Source organism: Pinus tabuliformis, chromosome X (assembly GCF_031772625.1).
Source record: "Pinus tabuliformis cultivar Carrire ecotype Pingquan chromosome X, CPIR1, whole genome shotgun sequence".
NCBI lineage: Eukaryota > Viridiplantae > Streptophyta > Pinopsida > Pinales > Pinaceae > Pinus > Pinus tabuliformis.
The window spans coordinates 1070845468-1070853265 of NC_142308.1; the positions used below are offsets into that span (position 1 = coordinate 1070845468).

The 7798-nt window shown below is 38.2% G+C and overlaps 1 pseudogene; it reads right to left on the bottom strand.

The window, feature by feature from the left end:
• Nucleotides 1-2809: 2809 nt before the first annotated feature.
• LOC149143526 (receptor protein kinase CLAVATA1 pseudogene) lies at nucleotides 2810-3361 on the bottom strand (annotated as a pseudogene).
• Between the last annotated feature and the right edge of the window lie 4437 nt (nucleotides 3362-7798).

Genomic DNA, 7798 nt, shown 5'->3' on the forward strand with positions numbered 1-7798 from the left:
ATGGCTTAAAACAGGCTCCAAGGCAGTGGTATCTAAAATTTGACAAGTTTATGTCTAAACAAGGTTATACTAGATGTCACTTTGATCATTGTGTTTATCTGAAAAAGCAAAATGATGGCAGCTATATTATATTGTTATTGTATGTAGATGACATGCTTGTTGCAGGGTCTAACATGCAGGAAATAAATGTGCTCAAAAGAAAATTGGCAAATTCATTTGCAATGAAGGATTTGGGAGCTGCAAAACAAATCCTTGGTATGAGAATAACTAGAGAGAGGAAAAGTCGTAAATTAACATTGTCTCAGAATGAGTACATACAAAAGGTGTTGAAAATATTTAATATGCACAATGTAAAACTAGTTAGTACACCTTTTATTAGCCATTTCAAAATTAGTAAGGAAATGTGCCCAAAGACCCAAGAAGACATGGATTATATGTCTAAAGTTCCATATGCATCAGCAGTTGGAAGCTTAATGTACGCAATGGTCTACACAAGCCTGATATTTCACATGCAGTGGGAGTTGTAAGCAGGTACATGAACAATCTAGGAAAGGAACATTGGATGGCAGCCAAATGGATTCTCAGATATTTGAAAGGTACCACAAATCAAGCATTATGCTTTGGTGGTTCAAACATTTCTCTACAGGGATATGTTGATGCAGATATGGCAGGTGACAAAGATAACAGGAGGACCACTACAGGATATGTATTTACTGTAGGTGGAACAGTTGTCAGTTTGGTTTCAAAAATCCAAAGTGTTGTTGCAATTTCAACAATAGAAGCAGAGTATGTTGTTGCTACAGAGGCTAGTAAAGAAATGATTTGGTTACAAATGTTTTTGGGTGAATTGGGTAAGGAGAATGATATGGGCACGTTATACAGTGATAGCCAAAGTGCCATTCATCTTGCAAAGAACTCAACATTTGATTCCATGACTAAACACATACAACTCAAGTACCATTTCATACGATCAATGTTGGAAGATGGAGAGTTGAAGCTAGAAAATATACACACTAGCCAAAATCCTGCAGATATGCTAACAAAAGTTGTAACCAGGGAGAAACTGAGAATATGCTCAGTTTCAATTGGTCTTCAAGGATGACGATGAAGATGAGAAATAACCAGGTCCAAAGAGGAGTCATTTCCCAGTAAATGAAGCAGCGGTGGAGTTGTTACAATCATTCTCCAAGTGGGAGATTGTTGAGTATGGAGCATGATTTTTTAGAGGTCTTTGTTTTAGTCGGATGTATACCCCAGGAAGTTTGTACACCCCTCCACACAGGGGGGTCTGGGGGGGGACTTGTCCCCCTGTGGGGGTATAGGGGGGCCGATCCCCCCATGGGGGTCCGAGGGGGACTTTTCCCCCCCTCGCGGGGGTCCAGGGGCAGCGCCCCCGAAGCTAAGAACAGATGTAAGTTGCCTTGTAAAATTATAGTAATTTCTAGTCAATCTGGGCCATTCATTAGGCGGATGATCTGATGGTAGAACTTATGTTTATTTTAGGGTTTTTTTCCCTAGAAGGCAACCCCTCTCTTTGTAGGAGTGCATTGTATTGAGTCTGTGTAATAGATGTGTATTCTCTGAGCGAGAAATAGAGAGGTGAGACTGTGAGAGAAAACAGAGGATATTACAACAGATCTGCTATAGGTTGTGTCTCTTCATTTTGCTGGATAATAGAAAGGAAGGACTGGCTATTTTGGGTGGACGTAGCCCAAACTGGGTGAACCACGTATATCTGTGTCTCTCTTGTTTTATGAGTTTTCTGTGTTTATATTTCTGCAATATTTTATGTGTTCCATTGCTCCATAGTATATAATTTTCTAACATAAAGTATTTTATTTTTATTTTTAATATATATTATATTATTGCTACTTCCTACAAGTTGTAGCAGTGCCAGATACAAATTCCCCGTACCGAAACTCAAACTTGTGCAAATACGTTGAATATACAATTTTATCATACCGATAGGTTCACCGTTCTCTTATTGCCTATATGAAGTTCATCGGATACAAATTAAGTGGTTGTTCTAATCTTTGTGCTTAACACCATGGCCTTAATATTTGTTGTTGTGGAGTCTTTGTATAAAGTTAATTGTAAATCGCGGAGATAGATAGATTTAAGATGATGCATGCACGATCGGGTCTTTGTTTTCTTTTGGAGTAAGATTTTATCCAGTCCACACTGCATTTTTTTTAGAGTATCTATCTTACTTAACAAAAAATCATTCAAAATTTTAAGCCATAGTATTGTCTATTAGATTTAAAAGAAGAGTTGTTGGAGACCATTACAATCGTTGTAGGTGAAATCACTTCTCCAAGTCCACCAAATCATAGTGGAAAGATCAAAATATAGATAAAAATCTCTAGCTCCCATAACACCCCTTGGGAAAATATGACATGAAAACTAATACCGACATGAACTTACCAGTTGTAATTAAATTTACAAATGCTCCCATGGAGTGGAGCCATAGGGTTTTAATCTCAAAAACCAACCAATATCTGCGAAGTGCAAAAGAGTTCCATTGTAGGGAAAGAAAAAGATTAAAAATTATTGTTGTGTATAAGTGCCCATCACATCTTCATATGGACTGCAACATCTCTAGCACTTGTCTCATGGATGGTCGCGGATTTGGTAGCATGCTTGTACACATTAACCCAATTTGCAGCATACCCAACATTTTATCTCTATAGCAACTACTACCATCTTCATTTTGTAGAATTCAGCAGTCCAATATCCCTTGCTCCTCCTCTTGCTACAGAACCACTCCCCACTCCTCCCGCTCTCTGATCATTATTTTGATGTGGATCCATCACACAATATCAAGACTTACTCCATATTCCATTTTGCCTGTCGCTCTCTTTCTAGTTACAAGCTCCAGAATCACCACCCCAAAGTTGTATACATCGCTCTTTTCATTTAGCTTCATGCCCATGCAGTACTCTACACATGAAAACCAATACCGATGATGTATGAGCTCTCATGCTTGCTTATATTGTTTGAGCAATCAATAATTACTTATATTAGTTGCACTACATGTATGAAAATAGACATTGAATTGAATTGATAGGTTTTTTGGAATAACACACTATACTTTACCTGGGGCAATGTAACCATGAGAACCGGTGAAACCAGAAATTGTCAAACCATCCCACCCACACTCTAACGGATGTTGAAGAGATAAGATTCTCTTGGCTACACCAAAATCGGCAATCTTGGCTCCAAACTCCGAGTCCAGCAATATATTACTCGATTTCACATCTCTATGCAAAATTGGAGGCCTACAATCATTATGCAAATAGAACAACCCACGAGCTACACCAACTGCAATCTTTTGCCGCACTTGACACTCCAATGGTGCCATTGATTCTAATCATCCATGAAGGCACTCAAACAGACTTCTATTTTGTATGTATTCATATATCAATAACTTAAAATCCAAGTTGGCATTTGACATACAACACAGGAGTTTTAAGATGTTGGAATGTCTGATCAAACCCAGGGTCTCAACTTCTACTTCAAATTATTTTTTCTTCTTCATAATATTCTTCACAGCCGCCTCTTGCCCATTTTGGAGAGTTACCTTGTACACTTTTCCATATCCTCCAGATCCAATCACATTCTCCTTCGTCAACTATTGCAGGATGTATGCCTCGTTCAGTTCCACGCCAGATTGAAAATATGTCACTTCCCATCCCAACATTGAGTTGCTTGGCTTTCCCACAAATAAAGTTCTCACTCTACTATTCGTAATGAAACAGAAAAACATTATAATTTTCATGGCTAGCATCATAATTACTGCTAGAATTATCGGCAAATAATGATGTAAATATCTCTTCTTTGAAGAACATGATCTTAACCTATACTGGAAAGTTGGATCACCACATAGGTCTAGATTGCCAAGAAAACTCTTTATAGGGAAAACCCTTGTAAATTCTTGGAATTGAGCCAGACAAGTGGTTTCCAGATGCATCAAATGTGCCTAATCTCAGTTGCTCTAATTTAGGATGAATTCCCCCCACAAGTAGATTGTTTGATAGGTGTAGACTCTCTAAATTTGACATAGAGCCTAAGCATGCTGGAATTTCGCTTGTTAACCTGTTGTTAGAAATATTGAGTATAATAAGCTGTGCCAATGGCATATTCCCTTTCTGAATTTCCCCAGAAAACAAATTATGATCAAGCAGGATGCTATTGACTAAACTCAAGCATATAAGCTTGGCAGGAAGAGCCCCCCATAGTTTGTTATTGCTTGCATTAAAAATAATGAGATTACTAAGTTGTCCAATATGTTGAGGAATGATTCCACTGAACCGATTATTGGAAATCTCTAAAACAAGGAGATTCCTTAGCTTTCTGATATGGGGAGGAATGATTCCACTGAACCCATTGTTGGACAACTGTAAAACAATGAGATTCCCCAATTTTCTGATATTTGGAGGAATGATTCCACTGAACGAATTGTTTTACATCTCTGACTGTTTCAGCTCATTTGTGCCACCAATCTCTGTGGGAATGTGGCCTTCAAGCATATTTGTATCAATATTCAATTCTACAGGTATTTGATAGTTCCATAACGTCAAATTAACCTCACAACTTAGTTGATTTTGATAGAGATATGTGTATAGTAGATTGTTGCAAGAGTCTAAGGACTCCAAGCTCCCATTGAAATTGTTTGAAAATATAACCAACGCATAAAGGCTTCTTCCTTTGCATAGGCTTCTAGGAAAATTATTTGCTGAAACATCAAGAAGCCAAAGAAGAGAATGTGTACGCAAATCCCATGGCAAAAACCCAGTAAGCTTGTTACTTGAAAGATCCAAGCTTGTCAAGTTAGCGAGCATTCCTAGCTGTGCAGGGATAGACCCCATGAGGCTGTTATATGACAAGGTGATCTACTTGATGATGAAGTGGAAACACCTCAAGTTGTTGAGGCACTTTAGCCCGAGTTGATGGTTATGTCAGGTCCTAGCGATCTTAAGGTTGGTTCGACTTCAAATCAAAAATCTATTTAAACACCCCAGGCTCATCATCACTATCCCTTCTGCATTGAAGATCAATCTCATTTGCAGATTTCACATCCTCCACTTCAATCACATGACACCATCGCTCATGCATTGGAGGAATCATACACAACGAGCCCTCTCGCTAAGTGAATTTTTCCTTCCTTTTTCATGTTTTCTTGTTTGTCACGGTCAAAAGAGTGTACATACTCATCGTTTGTGCACACTGTGTTGCAACACCATGGTACATCTATAGAATGTTTTCCTTGTGCTTTTACTCTTTTCTTTTCTATGGACACATTCAAACTTCGAGCATGTTGGTTTTTACTGTCTTATCTTTCTTGTGCATTGGTTTACCTGTATATATTTCTTTTCAACCATTCCTTCACCAACATGGGTCAACCAATGCGTCAATGGTTGCATTAGAAATATCACTTCACGTGAGTAGGCCCATGCACTATTTAGCATATGAGTAGGAGTAGTGTTTTCTTTCATGTTTCCTTTCTTTCTTGTTTCCTTTGCTTGCATGTTTTTATTTTATTACTTGTTTTTCTTATTTTTGTTATTTGTTTGTTTGTTTTTTTGCTTGTTATGCACCCATAGGTTTATCTCACATGAAACCATGTTTGTCTCTTGAGTCAGGCAAGGTGAAGTACAAGAGGAATTTTATAGCTATCAACGATTGGTTATCTGTTGCCCTGTCTTTTTATGAAGAGCTTATTGTTTTTAGTCGATGATACCCTAATTGAAAATACATTCTGTTTAGAGTGAGTCATGGTGAAAACACAATGCTTGCACTTTTAACTAGTACCACCTACAATATTCGATTTTTATATAATTCGGTTAACCCTTGTTAGCTCAGTCAAGTAGAGTAAACTGGGGGGGGGGACCTTAACAAGTATGTCAGCGGTATATATAACATACTTCTATGAAGGGAAAACTTCTTCTTCTCTCAATAAGTCAGGATCCCTCTTCTGCCTCTTGAAATAAATAAGTGCCTATGCACAGTTCTCTAAAAATAAAAAAATGAAAAATGAAAAATAAAATAAAGGCAAAAGAAGAGAAAGGATTCCTGCATAGCGAGGCGATGCAAGTAACTCCGTCAGGGTACTCACCAGGCTTGCTAGCAACAGAACGATGCTTGTGTTCCTACGTGACTACACTAGGGTATTGTCCAAGCCTGCTAGTGGCAGAGCAACACTAGAGATGAAACTAAAAATCTGACAGTTATATTACTTGTGCATCAATATACCCTTGTTCCCAAATCAAAACAACTCAGTTAACTTGGCTTGGTATGTGATGTAGGAGAATTAGCTCGAAACTATCATTGTATTTTAGTAGACATAAGGGGTCTTGTGTTTTCAAGGAAGTTGGATTCCTATGTATGTAATTATTAATGTTTTGAGTGGTTAAATTAGAAATTAATTAGATAAGTGTGAGGATATTTGTAAATGGTCTCAAGTGTGGGAGAACATGAGTGGTTAATGATGACGAGAGAGTTAGAAATCAATTGTAACTCTTATTGGCCTCATGATTTGAGGAACTAGAGAGGACTCTTAGGGATAAGTAGGAGTTAAAAGTGGACTTAGAGAATATTGAGGAGTTAGTTCAACAAATTAAGGATCTGAACTAGAATTAGTTCAACAGAATCTTTTTGTATAAATGTAAACCTAAAAGGTGAGAACGAGTTAGTCAGTTAGTAGTTAGAGAAATAGCTAGAGAGTAGGTAGTGAGTCAAAGAGTTAGATTGTAAGCCTAAGAGCAAGAGAAGAAAGGCCACTGACCAGAAAATCAGGCTAGAGAGAGACTCTTGTGTGAATACTTGTTTATTAATACAAATAAATCAATTTAGAGTTTGTACAATGTGTACTGTGTAATTGAATTATAATCTGTGTGTGGCTAGAGTGTTTTTGCGTAACTTATGTTGCAGGTGCAGAACAAAGGCGAAATACAGAGAAGCGTAACAGAACAAATTCCAGTTGGAGTGTTGGGTAGAAGTTGTTGAGGCAACTCCACAGTTGCGATTGTGGGTAGAGTTGTCTTAGAGACAACAATTCCAGCAAGAGAAGTGTTGGGTAGAATTGTTTGTCAACTAGAGGTTCAAGGAAAGAATAATAGAGAAGTGTTACGGCTTTGTATACATGGATAGTACATAAGAAAGCCTTTATTGTTACAGAGAAGGTGGAGGAACATAAAGGCACAAATGGAGTTAAAATAAGGATAGAGTTGTGGCGGAACGACGAAGGACCAGAACCTTGAAGGAAGCGAAACCACAAAAGAACATTAAAGAATTGGCATAAAAACCCAAGTGAAAAGAAGAGTGAAGAACGGAAGTGTTGATGCACAGTAGCTGTTGGATCTAGAAGATCAATGGATGAGATTTGTTCGTGATGAGTGGCTAGGATTTAGTCATAAGATAGAGCTAAGAAATGAACAATGGAGATTCAATCTAAGTATTGGCAGAAGGAGAAAGGCGGGAATCAATCTGGACCGTAGGATGGCCTCGTCATCCAACAGATATCGGGCCGTAAGTTGATCGGGCGTTAAATGTAAAGGTGGACCCAAACTTTTATAGGTTGAGAGTTTATAATTCCCATTGGGTCCGAAAAGGTGTTAAACCTCACGTAAGTGTCCCACCCGACATCGTTTTGGATCGTCAGGTCAAGCAGATCGAGATCAACGGTCACAAAGCCTCAGCTAGTTTGGTGATCAGGAAAAGACATTAGCTGTCGGATCGAAGACAAGATCGACAGTGGAGAAAGGCCACTATAAAGGAATTGAAAAGGTGGAACCAAAGA